Genomic DNA, 21,053 nt, shown 5'->3' on the forward strand with positions numbered 1-21,053 from the left:
TAAGCACCTGTTCGTAATGCATGGCCTGTAGCGGAGTGGTTACACAACAATAACATCCCTGTAATGGACTGGTTGCACAGTGTCCTGACCTGAATCCTACACAACACCTTTGGAATGTTTTGGAATGCCGACTTGGTGCCAAACCACAACGACCGACATTGATACCTCTCCTCAGTGCAGCACTCTGTGAAGAATGGGCTGCCACTCGCCAAGAAACCTTCCAGCACCTGATTGAATGTATGCCTGCGAGAGTGGAAGCTGTCAACAAGGCCTAAGGGTGGCCCAACACCATACTGTATTCCAGCATTAGCTATGGAGGAGGCAAAAACTTTTTCAGCCAGGTGTCCGGATACTTTTGATCATGTAGTGTATGGGTACTCCATCAAGCTTGTGACAGCATTGAGCTTTTCACATACCCGACCATGTAACAGGTGACATATCAGCACCTCTATTCGGCAAAAACCGAAGGTGTCTACGTCAGCTGCCATGAGCAACAGCAAGATGCGCATGATGGCACATGTTGCTGTCTATGAGAGCGAAGTCTAACAGTGGATAGATAGGGCACAGTACAGAAAATCTGCTCTGCACTGCAATGTGGACAACATTAACTGGTGAGCAGCAACTTCATCCAGAAACGTGGGGCACAGAAACCACCAGCTAATATGTTTATGTCTGTTCACCACATGTCATAGAGCACAGCAATTAGCATGCTGCCAATAAATTCTTGTATTGTGTTAGGTCACTTGCAGTGATGAGACACATTAGCAGAATACTAGCATGTTGGAGACTGCCAGGTGGTGAAGGTATTCTCGTGTGTGTGTGTGGGGGGGGGGGGGGGGGGTGGTATTTACATGTAATTAAATGAGGCTCTTTGTCATTGTCTCTCTCAGGTGAATAATACAAGAACATAATGTACAATTGCCTATGTCAATTTCATTACCTACAGCACCACACAGGTGACATGTACCTTCAACAGACAAAATGTCAACCACTTACTCCTAAATACTCCATAAAAATAGAGATGATTTAGTGGTCCCCAGGTTACCTTACCTCAATTTTGTTAAGACAACTGGGATGCCATGGAACAAATATGCACACTTTGTAACCGAGCTCTGCCCAATCTCTGTTGAACTGTGGGTGGCAGGTAATTGGTCATTTGTCAGGATGGCTCCCCAATGCTTCTGATGTTTCAAGAAGTCCATGTTACAATGTATTGCCTGCATTATCAGGATGGAAGATGGTGCTTCACTCTGCTACATAGGTATATTTAATTCAACTGATCATGAGAAATTTCAGAGTTCATTATGGTATCATACTTAGCAAATGCTGAGTTAAAGGTTAACTGGGTTTTACAGCTTCTCTCACTGCTATAAACTGTAGTTGACTCCAAAAGCGAATCACACATACTGCCCAATCTGTTGGTATATTCAATGTGTCTACAGTCATAACATGGTGCAAGATCAGTGATCAAAAAAATTACAGCTGACAGGGACCAGAGATGAGTGTTATGTCTTCTCAATGACAATTGGGTTCAAGCATGACAGGAACTGCTGCTGTCTGTAAATTCACGTACCTCTTGACCTGTTTCCGAGTAAACACTGCAAGGGGAACTGCATGCAATGGTAATGTGAAGTTATGTACCTACCAAAAGACCCTTGCTCACAGTAGCATGTAAAGATGCACTTCTTCAGCGGGACAAACAATACAGAAACCATACAGGTAGCGGACTGGAAGCATAGTGTGTCAGCCAGCGAGTCAATATGTTATGTCTTTTCAAATTGTGTAAGATGTTTAGTGCATCAACAGACCAATTATATGTTAAATGCGCAGTGTGTGGTGAGGGTGGTTTGGGTCAGCGATGGTTCTGTCAAGTCTTTGGGGTGTTTTTCATACCGTGACCTGGGCTCACGCACTGAAGTTACTGTGAACATGAACTAGGATGTCTAATATAAACATTCTTAGTGACCAAATTTTTAACTTCGCATTAACAGTTGTTTTCCTTCTGTTTCTCAGGCTCTACGTACTCGTTTTTACTTTTATGTAGGTAAATGCATAGGGATGTGAATTGCGGGACATCATGCAGGGGAGAGAGTACGAGAGGGGGAAAGAGGTGGGGGTACAAAACTGCCTTGTGTTACACCTGCAAACTAGGACAACACTTGCGAAATTTCCGTTGAATGGAAACTATGCATCGGCTAGTCGAAGGAAGACCAATAGCCATGAGGAAGAGAAGCAGAGGGCCAAATGCGGAGTGATAATTATATTTTGTGTATAAAAAATGTTCTTGGATTCTCGTATTTTTTTCGCTATGCAGTTTTTTACTAGGAGATTTTTGGGCTAGCTTCGTCGTTGGTCACACCTACTATCAAGTTCCGAAATTAAAAAATAAATAAATAAACTATCACACACAATTCAAACACTGTGCAGCGAAAAATTTAGTTATTGGGTAATTAACATTTCATTTGCCGACATTTCACACATTGCTGCATATGAAATATGGCTTCACAGCCAACTGAAATTGTTTTTAAAGCTGGGAGGAGAGCTATATTGCTCCATACGTGTAGTAAGTAGACTTTACATCTACGTACACTACGCAACGTTGCGCTCGCAGCTGTGTTACGGTGCCGCAAAAGCTTTACTCATATGTCTCGTTTCTCTTTACTTCTCACTAAAAATTTTTTTGATTATGTTTTGTAGTCAATCAGATCGACCATCGCAGATCCATTGGCTTATACGGGGTGAGCCACGTAAGACGTAACACCACTTCCTTATATTTAGCGAACGGTTACACACATCAAAGCGCGGTTGTCGACAAACGTTAGAGCAGGCTCGTACTAACTGTGCCCCTGGGGCACTAGCGCCCGCGGTCGCCCGAGGCCAGCGCCCCGGGCGAATTCGTATGTTGTTGCAGTGGCCGAGCCGTGTTGCTTAGCTGACCGTGCGGCTCACCCGTCGCGCCTCGCCATACCGCTGTACGCGGTGCGGCGGTCAAAAGCATTGATACGACACAAAGCCGTTAGTCACAAAAGAAGCGGCGCGTCCGCACTATTTAAACCCGAGTGGGAAATTAATTTATTTTGTACTGATGTCGAAAATCATACCAAATGTTTCGTATGTCATTGGAACCTCACGTATTTAAAAAAGTACTCGACTTAACGGCACTTTAATACCTGTCACAAAAATCAGTTCGACAATTTCACGCAAAAAGAAAGCTTGAAGAACTGAAAGAAAATTTCAAGCAGCATTACAGTGAATCAAGTGTTTCCTATCGGATGACTATTATTTATGAAGATGATAAATAAAACTATATTTTATAGGGGTTGGTTGGGTTGTTTGGGGGAAGAGACCAAACAGCGGGGTCATCGGTCTCATCGGATTAGGGAAGGATGGGGAAGGAAGTCGGCCGTGCCCTGTCAAAGGAACCATCCCGGAATTTGCCTGGAGCGATTTAGGGAAATCACAGAAAACCTAAATCAGGATGGCCGGACGCGGGATTGAACCATCGTCCTCCCGAATGCGAACCCAGTGATATTTTATAATCTGATATGTCAGTTAGCAATGTACCAGTTATCGAATATCGGATCGTCAGCAACAAGGAACATTTATTTTCGGTCAATTTTTATATGTGGGTTGCATTAAATCACGTCGCACAGATATAAGAAAAAGTTTCAGGTGCGTTATTTTTTGCCACTTTCTGAAAAGCCGCCACAAACTCTCTCTCGGACAGCAAAATGTTATTAAGTGTCATTCTTTGTTTTTGTGTATTTGTGTTTTGATGGATGGGAAAACATATTTTGTAACTTGATCTAAGTTTTCAATTAATTAAAACGCAAATATTCCAATAGACAAAAATTTATTTTGCGACCACATTTCGCTGTACTTGCTAGCGTCTGTGGCCGATTTTCAGAGGAACTGGAGGAAAACGAACCTAAAACCAATCTTTTTTGTTAGTTTTTTATTTGGGTTTCAATAAATGAAACAATGAATTGTTAAAATGATTAAAGTTTTTTAAAAACAGGATTGTACAAAACTAATTGTAAGGTTTTTTTTGCCATGGCAGGAACAGGAGACAAGTGGGCAAAGTTTGCGCGCAAGTTCCAAATGCTCGCTGACAATTGCGAAAGCAGGGAACCCCCTTTGCGGCTGGGAATCTCATCAAGGATTGCCTGGTCGACTCGGCGGCTTGTATTTGTCCAGCAGACCTCTTGGAAAAATTCGAAAAAATTGCTCTGTCGCCTCAAACCTTGCTCGCCGAGTCGATGATATGGCCTCAGGTATGGAGCAGCAATTAATGGAGAGAGCAGCAAACTTCGTTTCATTTTCTATCGCTCTTGACGAGTCGACGGACGCTGCGCACGTATGTCAGCTCGTCATATTCATTCGGGGTGTCTATGACAGTCTGCGTGTTACCGAACAATTTCTCGACCTCATGCCATTAAAAGACACAACCCCGGGTTTGGATTTTTTCTAGTCGTGGAGAACGTGTTCGAGTCAATACCTTTAAAATGGGAACGCCTGACCAGGGTAATAACGGATGAAGTCTCTGCGCTACGAGAGATACGCTCTGTATTCCTGGGTTAGCTCAGGTCAAAAATGGCTGAAGTCGGCTGTTTCTTATTCGCGGCAGTCCATTGTCTTATACACCAAGAGGCACTTTAAGCGAAGATTGTTAACATAAAAAAATGTAAGGGGCACAGTAGTTCGAACGGTTAATTATCTTCGCTCGCATGGACTCACACATCACCAATTTAAAGAATTTCTGGCTGACATCGAAGCGGAATACCCGGAAATCCCCTAGCACGCCGAAGTAAGATGGCTGAGGTCCTTCATCGGTTTTCTCCTTGAGGGACGAGATCAATACTTTTATGGAAATGAAAAGACGTCCAGAAGAATTACTTCGTGATCCTAAGTGGGTGGCGAATTCGGTTTTTTTGAGTGACCTAGCTGATAATTTAAACACTTTGAACATTACACTCAAGGCGAAAACCACTCTATTGTTGATTTAGTGCAGACGATTCAAGCATTAAAAAATTAAAAAACTTATTTTGTGGGGAAAACTGTTGCGCGAGGAGAATTGTGGATACTCCCCTGCATTAGACAGCGTTAAAGAATATGTGGATTTTTCAGATTATGTTCAAATCATTTGCGAATTACAATAAGAGTTTGGAAACATTTTTGGAGATAAGTGAGCTTCAACCAGCCTTAGATATATTTGTTCGCCCGTTTTCCCTTCGGAGAGAGGACGTCTCACAAGTGTTTCAACTAGAGATGATTGAGCTGCAGTGCGATATCCGCCTGAAGGACCGATTTCTTATGTGTAAAACTTTGGATGACTTTTACACGAGATAAGTATCCTCTCTTGCACAAGCATGCGGCCAAAGTTCTCTCAATGTTTGGTTCCACGTATATTTGTGATCGCTTTTTCTCCCTTGTAAGACTTGCTAAAGCTAAGCACCGTTCAGTACTTAGCGATAAAAATTTGACTAATTCTTAGAGCAATCTCCCGGAATATTGTACCAAACCTAGACAAAATCATTTCCTCGAAAAAGAAAAATGTGTAAAACGTTAATTGCCTTTTGTAACAGTGTTGACTGTAGGGATTAAATGTCTTTATAACCTTAATTCTATTTTTAATAAGTTTTCAAACTTGGTCAATTAAAATTATTGCGTACAAAACAGCAAACTAAGGATCCGATGTCTAAACTCTGAAAAGGGATTAAAAAGCTGTAGCACGAAGTACAACAAAAAGTATTTACCTGCAACTACTAACAGTAATAATGAGACTATATATCCCTTACGTAAAATTATTTCTAAAATGGAATATTTATGACACTAGTTCATTTAAGAATATGATATATCTTTAGAAAGACGCCCACTGCACATATGACGAGTGTGCATATGCAATACTAATAGAATCAACCTGTGGGTCCGAAAACTACTAAGTTGTTCTTCGGTTGTTGCTTTGGGTATTGTTTTCTAAAGCTTTCCGTAGGAATTCTGACACACTTACACTAATTGTTGCCGGCCGGAGTGGCCGAGCGGTTCTAGGCGCTACAGTCTGGAACCGCGCGACCGCTACGGTGCGCAGGTTCGAATCCTGCCTCGGGCATGGATGTGTGTGATGTCCTTAGGTTAGTTAGGTTTAAGTAGTTCTAAGTTCTAGGGGACTGATGACCTCAGAAGTTAAGTCCCATAGTGCTCTGAGCCAATTGAACCATTTTTGAACACTAGTTGTTACCTAAACAGTAAATAGTTTGCTTGTTTTACCGCTCATTGACCATTTATACAGAGCTGCACCTCCTCTGTTATTTTGTTTACGTTGAATCTGACCGCGGGACAGTCCAGCGCAGAGCAATGCTGTGCGGTCTCATCCCCACCGCAGCGGTTTCTCTCGCTCCTATGCCGACACTAGCGACACACAGTCGCGTATAGGGCGCTGAACTACACTGCCTTGCGATCGCGGGGCGTGGCCACGCCCGCCCGGCACAATTCTTGGATGAGCCTGCGTTAGAGCGTCGAGGGGCACGTATGTTTTCGTTCAGTAAATGCTTTTAGCTCTGGTATCAACTGAGATATTGAAGTAAGTACGTTTTTTAAATGGAACCGTGTACTTTTTATAATCGCATTCGATAACTCTTGAAAAGAGAATTGTAGTGTTTGTTAATGTTGACGTTGAAACCTGTCGTAAAAAAAAAAACATTCGGGAAATGTCCTAGAATTTGAAAGCACGGTGGGCGGAAACGGCATTTGCGGCGCAAACATCGCCAAGCAGAGCTCTCGTGCTACGCTGCATCAGAATGTCAACACATTTGCCTGTTTACTTTCTGCACACAGACTGTTCAGAATGCACGGCCTGTGGCGGAGTGGTTACACGACAATAACATCCCTCTAATGGACTGGCCTGCACAGAGTCCAGATCAGAATTCTATAGAACACCTTTGGGATGTTTTGGAACGCCGACTTCGTGCCAGGCCTCACCGACCAACATCGATACCTCTCCTCAGTGCAGCACTCCGTGAAGAATGGGCTGCCATTCCCCAAGAAATCTTCCAGCACCTGATTGAATGTACGCCTGCGAGAGTGGAAGCTGTCAATAAGGCTAAGGGAGGGCCAACACTATATTGAATTCCAGCATTACTGATGGAGGGCGCCACGAACTTTTGAGTCATTTTCAGCCAGGTGTCCGGATACTTTTGATCACATAGTGTATATTTCCCAATCTGTAACCATTGCTGAACGCCAGCTCCAAGTTTCTATCTGAAGGGCCTCTGGTTGCATCCTTTCCCATGGCTTCCATTTTTCTCCCAAGTAAGTGTGAGTAAGCATTTCCGTGGTCATACCATGCTCATTCCTAATCGATATCCATTCTTGGACAGCCTGTGCTTGGAGGTTGCTGTAGTCTCAGCTTTTCAGAATACTCTTTGCTAAAAAGCTGATGTGGCTGCCTCCATATTTTACAACTAAAGACTAACTGCAAGCGAAAGTTAAATGCTCTCTGAAGAACTGAACGTGTCAACTGGTCCAGCTGGCCGATGACAAGGAAGTGACAGGATCACCGGAAAGTGGTCACTGTCACAAAGGTCGTCGTGTAGCAAACATTGTTGCAAAACCAAGAGACAGGGGAAAGAGATCGTGAAGTCGATAACTGAAAACGTGTCACAGGTGGCACTAAAGTGGAGTAGACATTTCAAGATCGGGAAGTAGCTGGTCAATCAGAAGGCCCCTAACAGATGACATGGTATTTCCCCATTGAAATCTCCAAGTAGGAAAAAAGGGGGATCACTGTGTCACTGGTGGGGAGGGAACAACGTAAATAAATATTAGAGACCAATAGCGTAGCGGTCACCAGAGAAGCCTTCTCCCGAGATTTCGTCTTTTTCTCTTTCACCATTTTCGATGCTCAATAATCTTGTGATGGCTTATCCACTGTTCGTGTAGGACCTGAAGAGGAGCAGGCAAGCTCTGGGACACACAGTCTGTGGTCCTTCAGCCACTGGCTGGTGATGGGTTGCTGGTTTGTGGACTTCCAGGTAGAGGGTTCCCAAACAGATGATGATGGATGGAGAGCACTCAACTGCATGGTCGTCAGCATGTCATTCGCTTGGGGGAACGAAGGCTGTTCGCACAGGCGGAGTTGCTTATAATGCACGAGAGTTCACGCTGACCTCCCCTCCCCAGCTCTTTAGGAATGATAGTCGACAGTTCACAAAATTTCAAAACCCATGTTACATTAGTGTCGGCTTCGACGAAGATGGCGAGCAAATCTCCAGCCGAACCAAGGGCTGCCTTAATGTCAGTAAATAACACATACGTAGCCAAAACATTCTGAACAGATTGTTCACTACGAACTTCACAGAGCACTATTTCCTCAAGTTGGAGGAGGAAACTGTGTGTTTGTGAGCAGAGTCCTATGCGTAGTCTGGTGGACAGCACTTCCTTTATCAGTGTCGTTGGCATGAGGTCTGCCATGCCTGTTTACTATAAGGTGTCAAGGATGATCTGCATCAGGAGGTCTGGAGGATACATTCGGTGGATCGCTTGTAACGCACTGAGCAAGTCAGAGCTGATGAGAAACTTCGTATTGCGATACCTTTGAATCCACTCCAGTGCTATATTAATGTCGTATAACTCCGCATCATAATTTGTAAAGCGTTCCGAAAGGAGTATTTGGAAAACCTATCACTGAAAACAGCTGAACAACCGCATGCATTCCATATCACTTGGTCAAAGGCCTTTCTTCGATTATGAGGCATAAGTCATTCATTTTCCTCTTTCTGTATATCTTTCACCAATAATTCTAATTAGTCCAGTAGCATCTCTTGTAGCTCTCTCTTTTCTGATACCAAATTGTTCTTCCCCTACATTCTCTTACCAATCTACAATCAGTGATGGCTGCGTGAGAGATTTTACTGATTGTTCTATATTCCGTGCACTTCTTGGTATTCTCTCTCTCTCTCTCTCTCTCTCTCTCTCTCTCTCTCTCTCTCTCTCTCTCTCTCTCCCCCCTCTCTCCCCCCTCCCTCCCTCCCTCTTTCTCTTTCTTTCTTTCGAGATTGGGACCATCACTGTCTCGAGAAAGTCTTGTGCCTTTGCACCACTTCCATACACTGCATTGCACAAAGCTGTAATTTCTGCTGTGCTTTTGTCCAAAAACTGAAATAATTACATAGGAAGACGACACAATCGAACAGATTTACGTCTCTTCATTTCCTTTCTCGCGAAATACTGTTAATGGTAAACGCATATTTCGATTTTGTATTTTGTAAATTATAACACTGTTAAAGTCATCAGAGTCTGTTACTATAACAGTTCTTAAATTAACTGTACGATATATTCTTCTCAAATTTTCGGTCGAATGTTTTTCAGATGCTGTATTTCTTAGATGTTATGCTGAAGCGGTGTGTTAAGTAAACTGATGTAAATTATTATTATAATATTAGAACATTTTATGTATTTTGTTAGGCAACGGCCTTGCCGCAGTGGATACACCGGTTCCCGTGAGATCACCGAAGTTAAGCGCTGTCGGGCGTGGTCGGCACTTGGATGGGTGACCATCCGGCCGCCATGCACTGTTGCCATTTTTCGGGGTGCACTCAGCCTCGTGATGCCAATTGAGGAGCTACTCGACCGAATACTAGCGGCTCCGGTCACAGAAAACCATCATAACGACCGGGAGAGCGGTGTGCTGACCACACGCCCCTCCTATCCGCATCCTCAGCTGAGGATGATACGGCGGTCGGATGGTCCCGATGGGCCACTTGTGGCCTGAAGACGGAGTGCTTTTATGTATTTTGTTATTAGCATTAAAATCGTAGGCATTTTCGGAACGATAAAGTGTGGACATCCACATTTAGGTTTTCCTTGGTTTCCAAAATCGCTTATAGTAAATACCTGGATGGCATTCATGAACGCAATGGTTTGCATCCCTGTGCAATCCGAGTTTTCCTACGATAACGAGACGTTAAGCTGTAACCTATCTTCCTTTTCTTTTTAAGTAGCCTGATGATGATTATTCCTTAACTGTATCAGACGCCTCTTGACTCAACGCAACGAAGTATGGAAACGTTACATAATCTTGAAACATCGTTACAATACTTGTTATTTATGGCAATAATATTGATGTATTGGTATAAATCTTTAATAGTTTTCTGTATTACTATTTACACCAACAATCATTATCATCTGCATTGTCATGCTGATAAAAACCATCATCTCTCCGAGAAGTTCCTCTGCTCCACGCAGTACACAATGTTGCAAAATGTGTGCATATCCTTCCGTGTTCAGTATTTCCTTAAGTGTAATATGGGAACCGCATACTAATCACGAAAAATATCCTCATACCGTAACACTAACACAGCACTTCACCAGGCAACTCTTCTATTGGACTGTATCACGGTATATCGCGATTCATCAGTCCAAGTCAGTCGTTTTCAGTCGTACACTGCCCAGTAGCGTCGGTCTTGACACCACCTTAGGCGTAGCTTAGCACTGACTACAGGAACTGCTCGGCCACTGTTCCCTACGAACTGTCATTGTGCAGCCGGACTGCTGGTAGCAGTTGCAACTCACACGTGGTTCCTTCTGGAAATTTCATACGATTTTTTACAAACACCCTCCGGAATGCTCAATGGTCCCATTCCGTCTGTACATAAGGTCTTCCTGGTCTTCGTTTAGCTATGGTTGTTCCTGAGCGTTTTCACGTCACAGTCATATTCATTACTTACAGTCGATCTGGGTAAGTTTACAAGGACTGGAATGTCCCTGATGGATTTGTTACTCAGGTGACCGACCCATTCTATTATTACTACTTTTCTGCTGACAACACAGTTCTCGCCGCCTTCTTTTATACTGGCGGATCCGCCTCTCGTGACATCTCGTGGTCAATTCCGCATTACATAGGACTGCCTGGATACTTTTAATCGGGTAGCGTACGATGTGGATCGTCAACTGAGCTATGTAACGTCCTCAGAGATGGCACGAAGAATATGCGGCAGCTACGTGTAATCATACAAAAAAACTGTGCTACATTTCTTTCAATCTGTGTCTTTGGTTTCGGAACTCTTCTAACTTAATTTTCTTGGACACTGCCGTATGCCAAATGCATTTAAGACACTGGAATCGTGTTCTGGCGAATTTGGATTTAAATCTCCGTCTGAGCATCCTAAGATCTTCCGTGATATGCCTAAAGCGTCTCAGGCGAATGTCGGAGCAGTTTTTTTTTTTTTTTTAAATACAAATCTTATTTCCGTCTCCATTCTTATTCAGCTGGGCTCCACATATGCCCATGAATTTCCATGCCTTTAAGACGCTAAACTTTTAATTTCGACAAAAATCAAATATTTGATTTATATTGTTTTCTTTAAATATTGCTTAAATGAAGTGGGGTTTTGTCAGGCAATAATTTTATTGTGTTGCTCCTGAATTTCTCCGTCCTGCTACTGCCATGGATACAGGCGAATACAAGGCAATATGTTCCGAAGTGCTTTGTGGTGTCGGGTATCAGGCACCTACGTAGCCTGGTTAGGGCCACCTCTTTCATCATACAAGCGCGCGACTGCTGTGCTCGTTAATCAGCCGCCTTGACAATATACACTATGATGTTATGAACCAACACATGGGTGCGGCAGTAATTGGTGAGCAAACGTGTGAGGGGCATTTTGAAGCAGCGGCGTAGCTCGTCAACTTGAAATTGATGGCCACCGACAGAGCATAAGATCGATATGGCGACCGCTGGACATTCATGAACGCTGTGGTTTGCATCTCAGACTACATGTAAAGCGGCAGTCACAGATGCTATCTCCGTCTTGGCCAAGGCGTGTGTCGCCTCAGCGTCAGCGGCTGGTGGCTGGGGGCGGGTCGGGTGGCGGGGGAATTGACAATCTTCTCTTCGGGAGCATCCTTTAACTAGCGTTCTTTAAGTACAACACGTCCGAGTCCACAAAATGTCAATGATGCTAATATTCTTTCACTACTGATAATTATTTATTAAAAGATGCATCAGGTAATGGAAAATTACAATTTCAGTTACATTTAGAGGGGGCTAATATTTCTGAATTTAACATGAAACTTCAGAAAAAAGGGATTATTTTCCTAGTTTACTCTTTTGTCTTCTTCGCGGGACATGCAACTCGCCTTAATAAGCTTGTTCAGAGTGCATTTCCATATTGTTGAATGCATGCTGCCAGTTGTACTTATGCGTACCAAAACATCAATTTCATCAGTTATGCACAATTTCGTCGTCCTCGGCATACGCTGATGTGCTGACATCAACACTTCTTTCTCTGTCAGAAAAAAACCTCGTTTTTGCCTAATAAACCGACGTAACCAAGCAGTCTTATTTCTTCGAAAATGTAATCAATTAGTAAGTAATTATCCAGATTACTATGCAAGGTGGTGTACTCTTTAGGACACTAGAAGGAAGGACAGAGTTTCGAATCCTCCTGGGACCTTCCTTATTTTAGGTATTCAGTGATTTTCCTAAATCTTTCCAGACAGATGACTGAGTCATTACTTGAACAACGCCATGGCTTAGTCCTTGCCCTATCCACGAAAAATCCGAACCAGCACACTTTATCTCATGACATATAAATAGTAATCTTAAATCTATTGGCTGATCCCAGTTTGTATATGACAACGAATTCAATGTAATAAAATTATCTAAAAAATGAAACAAAATAAAACAGAAAATTACGATTTTAGCAGTATTTTTAGTGGTTTATGGCTACTTCCTTACTTTTAAATCAACAATCAAATCATCACATACTTGACCGAAAGCGCAATTCTGCAATTTCTATGCTTGTAATGTGTTACACCTTTTTGCCCCTCTTAGTGCCCGCATCTTAGTTATTTTCGTCAATACCTGTTGTGGACGTAAGTGTATTAGACTGAGATTTGAGAGGGGCAGATGGCACCATTCTTGTATCTTTTGTAAAACGTTATGCGTGAAGTTATATGTTTTGTTTACTTCCTAAAAATCGCGGCAGCAGACACACTGTTTTGTTCTTAAGTAAAGACCATCCTACACTTCCTATATAATTCTCACATGTAGCACGCTGGTGCATCAGTTATAGAGAGAGTTACCTTTTTCACAGCACCCACACCTCTGGATACTTGGCTTCTAATACCGTGGTAACTTCATGCGTATCAGATATATTTCAGTCCGTCTCCAAAGCGCTCGTAGTCGGCGGGATATTAAACCCTAATCTTCCCTTTTTAAAGCGAATACATCTAAGTAAAAGCAGAAATCTTCTATACGACATTGTAAATATGAATATCTAATGCTATTATGTACCTCACAAATCTGAGAAGTTCTAATTTCCTGTATACCATAGCAGATCTGGATTTTTTTATCAGCGCATGTTGCCCGTTACATGATCTCTTAATTTGCTTACGATTTTCTGTTATGTTATGATACTAGCGTACGGAACAACTGGTCTCCGTCAATGGGCAAAATAAAGTAGAAACTCACTTGGAGTTTGTGACGCGCCAGTGGGGCCACTGGATGCCTGACAAATTTGAAGCAGTTTTATGATTTTGTGTAAAACTATCAAAATTTACTTGCCGCGTTGAATCTAAGTAGCCGGCCGGTGTGGCCGAGCGGTTCTAGGCGCTTCAGTCTGGAGCCGCGCGACCGCTACTGTCGCAGGTTCGAATCCTGCCTCGGGCATGGATGTGTGTGATGTCCTTAGGTTAGTTAGGTTTAAGTAGTTCTAAGTTCTAGGGGACTGATGACCATACATGTTAAGTCCCATAGTGCTCAGAGCCATTTGAACCATTTTGAATCTAAGTAAAATCTCAAGCTTTCGACGAAATTCTCCGTCATCTTCATCATGAAAAACTAACTATCGTGGCCACTTTTGAGGTGACCATTCATAGCCAAAAGATTGTTTTTGATTGGTCGGCGTACGTCATCATTACGTCATGTTGCCGGAGAATGTGTCCATACCTACACTGGTGGTGTGAGAGCTCTCGTAAGAACGTAACCAGTTCAGAGGATTTCTCTCTTTTTTTCTCAACGTCGAGCGCCCACTTTTACGCACTATTAGATTACAACTTCTGTTCCAGATGAAGTTCTTCTGTTCCATTCTGTTCTGTTCCAATTTCTACTGCTTCTTTAATAACAGATTCCTAGTATGCAGGCTTGTCGGGAACAGTCCGAAAAACTTCTAAAGTTGTTGCAGGGCAGGTTGTGCTGAGAAACAATTGTTAAGAACATAATTCGATACGTTGTTCCGTTTCCAAGTTAATTAGCGCTGAAATTAGCCAGTCAGACCGTTCCGCGCGCAAATTCAAGTATTAGCACGCGATAAAATGCTGTAGTGTACAAACATTTGTGGGGTCCATCAGTTATCACTTGTTCAAATGCTCATTATCAGTTAAAATGTACCTTTTTCGCAAGTTATAAACTTAAGTTAGGTGAGCAAAACCTACGTTTGTCCTGTTTGAGGAAACCAAACGAAGAACACGTTTGGCGATACTGTCTCTGGCAGGCTGTTTGAAGTAGCGCGCGCGACGACCTGAGCGGCAAACTTCAGTGCTAAATAGCTCGGGAACGGCACAACGTACATATTTTTTTCTGAACAATTATTTCTCAGCACAGCCTCCCCTGCAACACCTTTACAAGCTTTCCACACTAGTTCTGACCAGCCTGTATAGAAGTGAGAGATACGATATTACTTTCATCAGACATTATTTTGTGCTTATTTGTGAAAAAAGGGTAGTTTTAATTAAACTTGAAAAACATGAAAAACATGTGACCGTAGGACAATGAAACTTTGTAGAAACATTTGTAAGGACATGCCGAAGAGAAATAATGAACAAACTGATGAAAGAAACAAATTTTAATTTCCACACGAGAGTGTAACATTTGTTAACTGCATATCATGTTACCATAGTTACAAATGTTGCTCATTGTGACAACCATCTGCGTCCACGACAGCCTGGAACCTCACTAGATATACTATTTCACAGTTGTTCGCAGCACTTTTAAAATGGTATAACATGGAATGTTCAACTGTCGTGGCACAGATCGAGCAGTCCTTGAAGATCGCACATTGCTTCCAGCATTCTCAGCTATGGCAACAGTAACTTCAACCATTTGTGGCGGAATTGCTCCCCCAGGAGCAAATTCCAAATCGCCAGTTAATTCCAAGTTGCAAATCATGTTCTTCAACCCCGGTGGCGAAAAGAGGACCCCTCCGTATTTCTTCAATGCTTTGATTCTCGCGAAGATCAACAGCACTAGTGCTGTTGTTTTGACGAAACAGCTTTATGAGTAAAGCCGTGCTCACCTTGTCCAGACCTATTCTGACTATATGTAACTGTAATGCACACTGGCGCTTGTGTTGCAACCCTTCGTCGTCGTACGTGTTATCGCGCCTAATGGGAAGTCATGACACTAACACCACTATAAACGCAAATCCTGCAGCGCACAATCTGAATATCGTTCCTATAAAGTTGGGTACTATACGGTAAATAGTTTTCCGTCTACACTGGCTCAGGTAGCGAAAATTTAATTATAAACACTCTGTAGTTACTTCTGCACTCACAACGAATTTTATCGGTTCCATGAACCGTAAGACCGAGACTGTCCTTAACTGGGTGCAGCATCTCCTCTATCTTCTTGGGTGGTCGGTAAATAGGTTTTACGCCACTTCTTCCCAGGATCTCATCTATTCTACTAGATGTAGCACTGCAGAGGAAGAGGCACAATAGGTAGATCGCCACAAGGCTGTTAAATATTTTCGCTTTTTCTTTTCTTCGCGAGCACTAACTCTATATCTTGTAACTATAGCCACTCATTCTTAACAAGCACTGTTGATGATTAATCTCTGAATCTAGGTGGTGCGTGTCACTAACAGTTGTAGCTCCATAGAGGTAGTCCCGGAATGGTCTGTATTCAGGTATATGACAGGAACGATCACTAGAAGCAAAAAAGCCTAGAAACATGGGATCTCATACCTTAAGAGTTAGGAGCATTAATTCATCTTTGATACTGTCAAACAGATCTCTCCCACTGCAAGCTCTGTGCTTTCCACATTGCAAGAGCTGGTAGTATGGACCAAAACAAAAAATTGTCTAGTAAACATGGGCTCTAAATGCATACCTTAAGAGCTAAGAGCACTTTTTCATCTTCTCTACAGGGAAAAACATCTCTTCCAATGAACAAGTGCTCATAGCTCGCATGGAATGCAGTTTATTAGACTTTTTGGCTTCAAATAATCGTTCCTGTGATATCGCTGAATACTTACCAAACCTCCTTAGACGCCCTGTATACCAATGTATTTAAAACAGCTCTCTTCTATGCTGCGTGGTGAAAACTCTGTGCGCTAAGATATGCACTCTAAGACACGATAAATTACGCACGCTGAAGGAATTGGCCGAATGAGAAGCAAATAGGTAGATGTGACGTATATGTACACACGAACAAATGATAACAGTTTAAGAAACATTGGTTGATTTATTCAAGAGGGAGGGGGGGGGGGAGGGGGAGAGGGAGGAGAGAGAGAGAGAGAGAGAGAGAGAGAGAGAGAGAGAGAGAGAGAGAGAGAGAGAGAGAGAGCTTCACAAATTGGGCAAGTAAATTACACGTTGGTCCACCTCTGGCCCTTATGAAGGCAGGTATTCGGCTTGGCATTGATTGACAAGAGTTGTTGGATGTCCTCATGGGGGATATCGTGCCAAATTCCGTTCACTTGGGGTATTACAGCGTCAAAATCCCGAGCTGATTGGAGGGCCCTGCCCATAGTTCAAAAATGGTTCAAATGGCTCTGAGCACTATGGGACTCAACATCTGAGGTCATCACTCCCCTAGAACTTAGAACTACTTAAACCTAATTAACCTAAGAACATCACACACATCCATGCCCGAGGCAGGATTCGAACCTGCGACCGTAGCGGTAGCGCGGTTCCAGAATGAAGCGCCTAGAACCCCTCGGCCACACCGGCCGGCTGTGCCCATAGTGCTCCAAATGTTATCAACTGGGGAGAGATCCGGCAACCTTGCCGGCCAAGGTAGGATTTAGCAAGCACGAAGACAAGCAGTAGTAACTCTTGCCGTGTTCAGGAGGGTATTATCTTGTTGAAATGTAAACCCTGCGTGTCTTGTCACGATGGGCGTAGAATATCGTCGACGTACCTCTATGCTGTAAGGGTGCCGCAGATGACAACCAAAGGGGTCCTCCTATGAACTGAAATGGCACCCCAGACCACCACTCTTGGTTGTTGGGCCACATGGCAAGTAACAGTCAGGTTGGTATCCCACCACTTTCCAGGGAATCTCCAGACACGTCTTCGCTTCAGTGATGAGTCACGCTTCGACCTGAGCACCGATGGCCAACGAAAGCTTATCTGGAGGCGCCCAGGGCAGTAGTGGGTTATCAACCTGAGTGCCACACGCCATACGACCCGACAACCAAGAGTGATTTTTACCAAAGAAAAATCGCCAAGCATACGGCTGTTTGGCGATTTTTCTTTGGGAAGTATCCAACATCCTGCTGTCTCGTATCCACCTGGAGTGATGGTCTGGGATGCCATTTCTTTTCATAGCAGGACCCCTTTGGTTGTTGTCATCATCAGCACCCCTGTAGCACAGCGGTAGGTCAACGATATTCTACGTCCCGTTTTGTTGCCCTTCACGCCAAACCATCCTGGGTTTACATTTCAGCAAGCTAATGCTCGCCCGCACACGGCAAGAGTTTCTACTGCTTTGTCTTCGTGTTTGGCAAACCCTATCTTGGCCAGCAAGGTTGCCAGATCTCTCTCCAACTGAGAAAGTTTGGAGCATCATGGACAGGGCCCTCCAGTCAGCTCGGGATTTTGACGATCTAAAACGCCAATGTCACGGACTGCGCGGCCACTCCCGCCGGAGGTTCGAGTCCTCTCTCGGGCATGGGTGTGTGTGTGTGTTGTTCTTAGCATAAGTTAGTTTAAATAGTTTGTAAGTCTAGGGACTGATGACCTAAGCAGTTTGGTCCCTTAGGATTTCACACACACACACACACACACACACACACACACACACACACACACACACACACACGCCCGAGGGAGGACTCGAACCTCCGGCGGGAGGGGCCGCGCAATTCGTGACATGGCGCCTCTAAACGCATGGCCGTCATATATCAACTCGGAACGGGGAGTGGTGGGTTCACTAAAATGCATTGATTCTGCTTATGGTTAAAACAAGTGGTCATCAAACATTTTTGTTCGAGATCCAATACCGACATTGTGGGGCGGCACCTGGGGACGCATTTTAATCAGTCTCATTATTGATTGGTAACCTACAGAAATTACTGTATGTTATGAGCCACCAACAGTAATGGCGCAACAAATTGGTCCCTGGCCTCCAAGTATTGATCGTTAAAAGGCAGCACAATTGGGAACACTTGATGTCGACTGTTCTCTGTTCCACACTGATAGTAACTGTACATATTTTAAATTAATTACGCAATATATGTTATTTTTCTTCTGCATACTGTCTTTAATTACATAATCCTTAATTTAACTTCAGGTTACTTGCTACAAATATCTATCGCATTTAAAGATGACTGTCTCTATAATGCGCATTCACGAATTCATGTTATTTCCATTTGAATTTCATATGATAGTAGCTGATCGGTAGAAGACACACACGCCCATTTGTTGCTTGCACTGGAAGATAACGAGCGGTTCTAGGCGCAACAGTCTGGAAGCGCGCGACCGCTACGGTCGCAGGTTCGAATCCTGCCTCGGGCATGGATGTGTGTGATGTCCTTAGGTTAGTTAGGTTTAAGTAGTTCTAAGTTCTAGGGGACTGATGACCTCAGAAGTTAAGTCCCATAGTGCTCAGAGCCATTTGAACCAATCCTAAAAATGTTGTGACACGGCAGGAATGTGAGCCGCTGAGTTAATGTTGCAGACGAAACCTTCCTGAAGGGCTCTGTAACGACAGTACCCACCCACTTGATAACGTTCGCCTCACATTTCGAAATTGGGGAGATATACAGTAAAGATTTTCAGGGCTTTTCTCTTTAACTTTCGTTGCGAAAGATAATGGGCGACACACAAAATTATCAACTAACGTTTAATCTCCGTCTTTCGGTAAAGTTTTGAGAGAAAAAAAAACACTGACAACTGCGTAGAAAGCTCAAGGTGTCTCGAAATTGTAGGGACGTTATCAGCTGTGCAGAGGGCACAGTTCATGTCGATGACTGGCTTTGAAAGGTGATGACTTCCATCACAAGTAATGATCGTCAGAACACTTCTTTTTGTGCAAAATCGGCATCCATATTTATTTGGTATACAGGTTACTGCGAGACGTTCTAGAACTTTGTGGAGTGGAGACATATTTATAATTTTTTAGAAGGAAGGAAGGAAGGAAGGAAGGAAGGAACGAACTAACGAAGGAGGGAAGATTAGAGTTCCCCGATCCGTTACGGATAGAACACAAGCTGTAATTGTGGAAGGATGAAGAAGAAAACCGATCGTAGCCGTTTTAAGGGAACCATCACGGCACTTATTTAAGCAATTTAGAGGAAATACTGGAAACCTAAATCTGGATGAACGGGCAATTGTACCCCCGTTCTACCGAATGCAGATCCTGGTCCTAAATACTACGTTACCTCGCTCCGGATATAATCGGACGGTGTTTATGTGAAGGGCAGGTGCAGGGAATGACAATGATAGAATTTATGATGGGTTTATATCCAAGCAAACCACCTCCGTATCCAAGTGGTTAGCGTCACTAACTTCGGTAGACCGGCAAAGTGCTGATCACATTTTCCACTGTCATAGATAGCTCGTCGTACTGCCTTGCAAGCAGCAGGAATAATCCGTGAGCACTGTTTACTTTTCTTTACGTTTGTCTAAGCAACGTTGGCATAGTTAAGTCCATTTTTTCTTGTGGTGCATTTCATTCCTCCACGTGAGAGTGTCACGACCACGATCATGTTTTCTTCTCCTCAGTTTATAGTAGTTTAAACTATAAAGAAAGATATTGTTAGAGTTAGAAATATTAAAACAGCAGCATTAAAACACAAAGATATAGCACTCCTTAACCTGAAAGTTGTTTTGAACATCGCAGTGCTTTGGTTGTATTGGACGTGGTGTGCCCTTGTGTTACTCTGATCTTTGTACTGAATGAACTAGTCAGATATAGGGGGATCTACGGATAAATGTGGACTCCCTCCTACAGTGCAACTACGTTAACGCAACCTTCATACAAACCCCCGAGGCCCTGCCGAACAGACGCACAGGTAATTACTTGCAATTCCAATCATTCATATCTCACACACTGATCGGAATAATCTGGATGTTTCATATTAGTCTCATCCTTGCTTCGGGATGACGTTCTCACAAGCGATTACAGGGCAGTATACATTGTAAGCTAGAGCACTCAAAGCACCTTATTGTAAGTCCGTAAGAAACTCTAAAATCCCAAGACGAAAGTAAGTTCTCACACCCAGACAAAACTACACTTCTCCTTACCTTATAGACTACACGCTGCTCATATAATAGGCAATTAGGCGCTTCGTAGTGAATAACGTTGGCGCCGGTGTTTTCAGCCTGTGGGAACAGCCTTCCGGTGGGTCAGCCTTGACCGAATGGCGCGTCTGAATGACACAGTACTTATCATTCCAGCGACATACCTCCTATTGTTCCGCTGAATCCGGGAAGTTATTGTCCATTGATTACGGACATGCATATTCAAGTGTTGTCGATCATCTGAGATAACTTCAGCAACTGTTAATTTTCCATGTGGTGCGGAACACTGCTTGAAACAGCGTACCCAGTTGCGCAATTGTTAACATACAGTTTGTGTTTAAGAGCGTACTCAGTACCATTATATATTGCGCTTTCCTTGGATGATACGATGTGTCCTTTGTACTGTAATGGTTGCGGACGCTACAGCAGTCGTCTGCATCAACGTAAGTAAATTGACTGAATCTGCCGCACTGCCTGCCCGTAGTAGGACTAAAATTTTAACAGTACAGGACTCGTTCGAAAATGGCTACGCATTGCAGACTGTGAGGTAGCCGTGACCACAAAATAAGAGCACATTTTGATCAAATTAA

General features: G+C 43.3%; 1 protein-coding gene and 1 pseudogene across 1 annotated transcript in view; one reads left to right on the plus strand and one right to left on the minus strand.

Moving 5' to 3' along the window:
* Positions 1–21,053, minus strand: part of LOC124721945 (pyruvate dehydrogenase (acetyl-transferring) kinase, mitochondrial) — a 377,601-nt gene that overhangs the window by 50,269 nt on the left and 306,279 nt on the right. The gene's annotated exons all lie outside the window — the stretch shown is intronic.
* LOC124723831 lies at positions 9,462–9,578 on the plus strand (annotated as a pseudogene).

This window comes from Schistocerca piceifrons, chromosome X (assembly GCF_021461385.2).
Source record: "Schistocerca piceifrons isolate TAMUIC-IGC-003096 chromosome X, iqSchPice1.1, whole genome shotgun sequence".
Taxonomy (NCBI): domain Eukaryota; kingdom Metazoa; phylum Arthropoda; class Insecta; order Orthoptera; family Acrididae; genus Schistocerca; species Schistocerca piceifrons.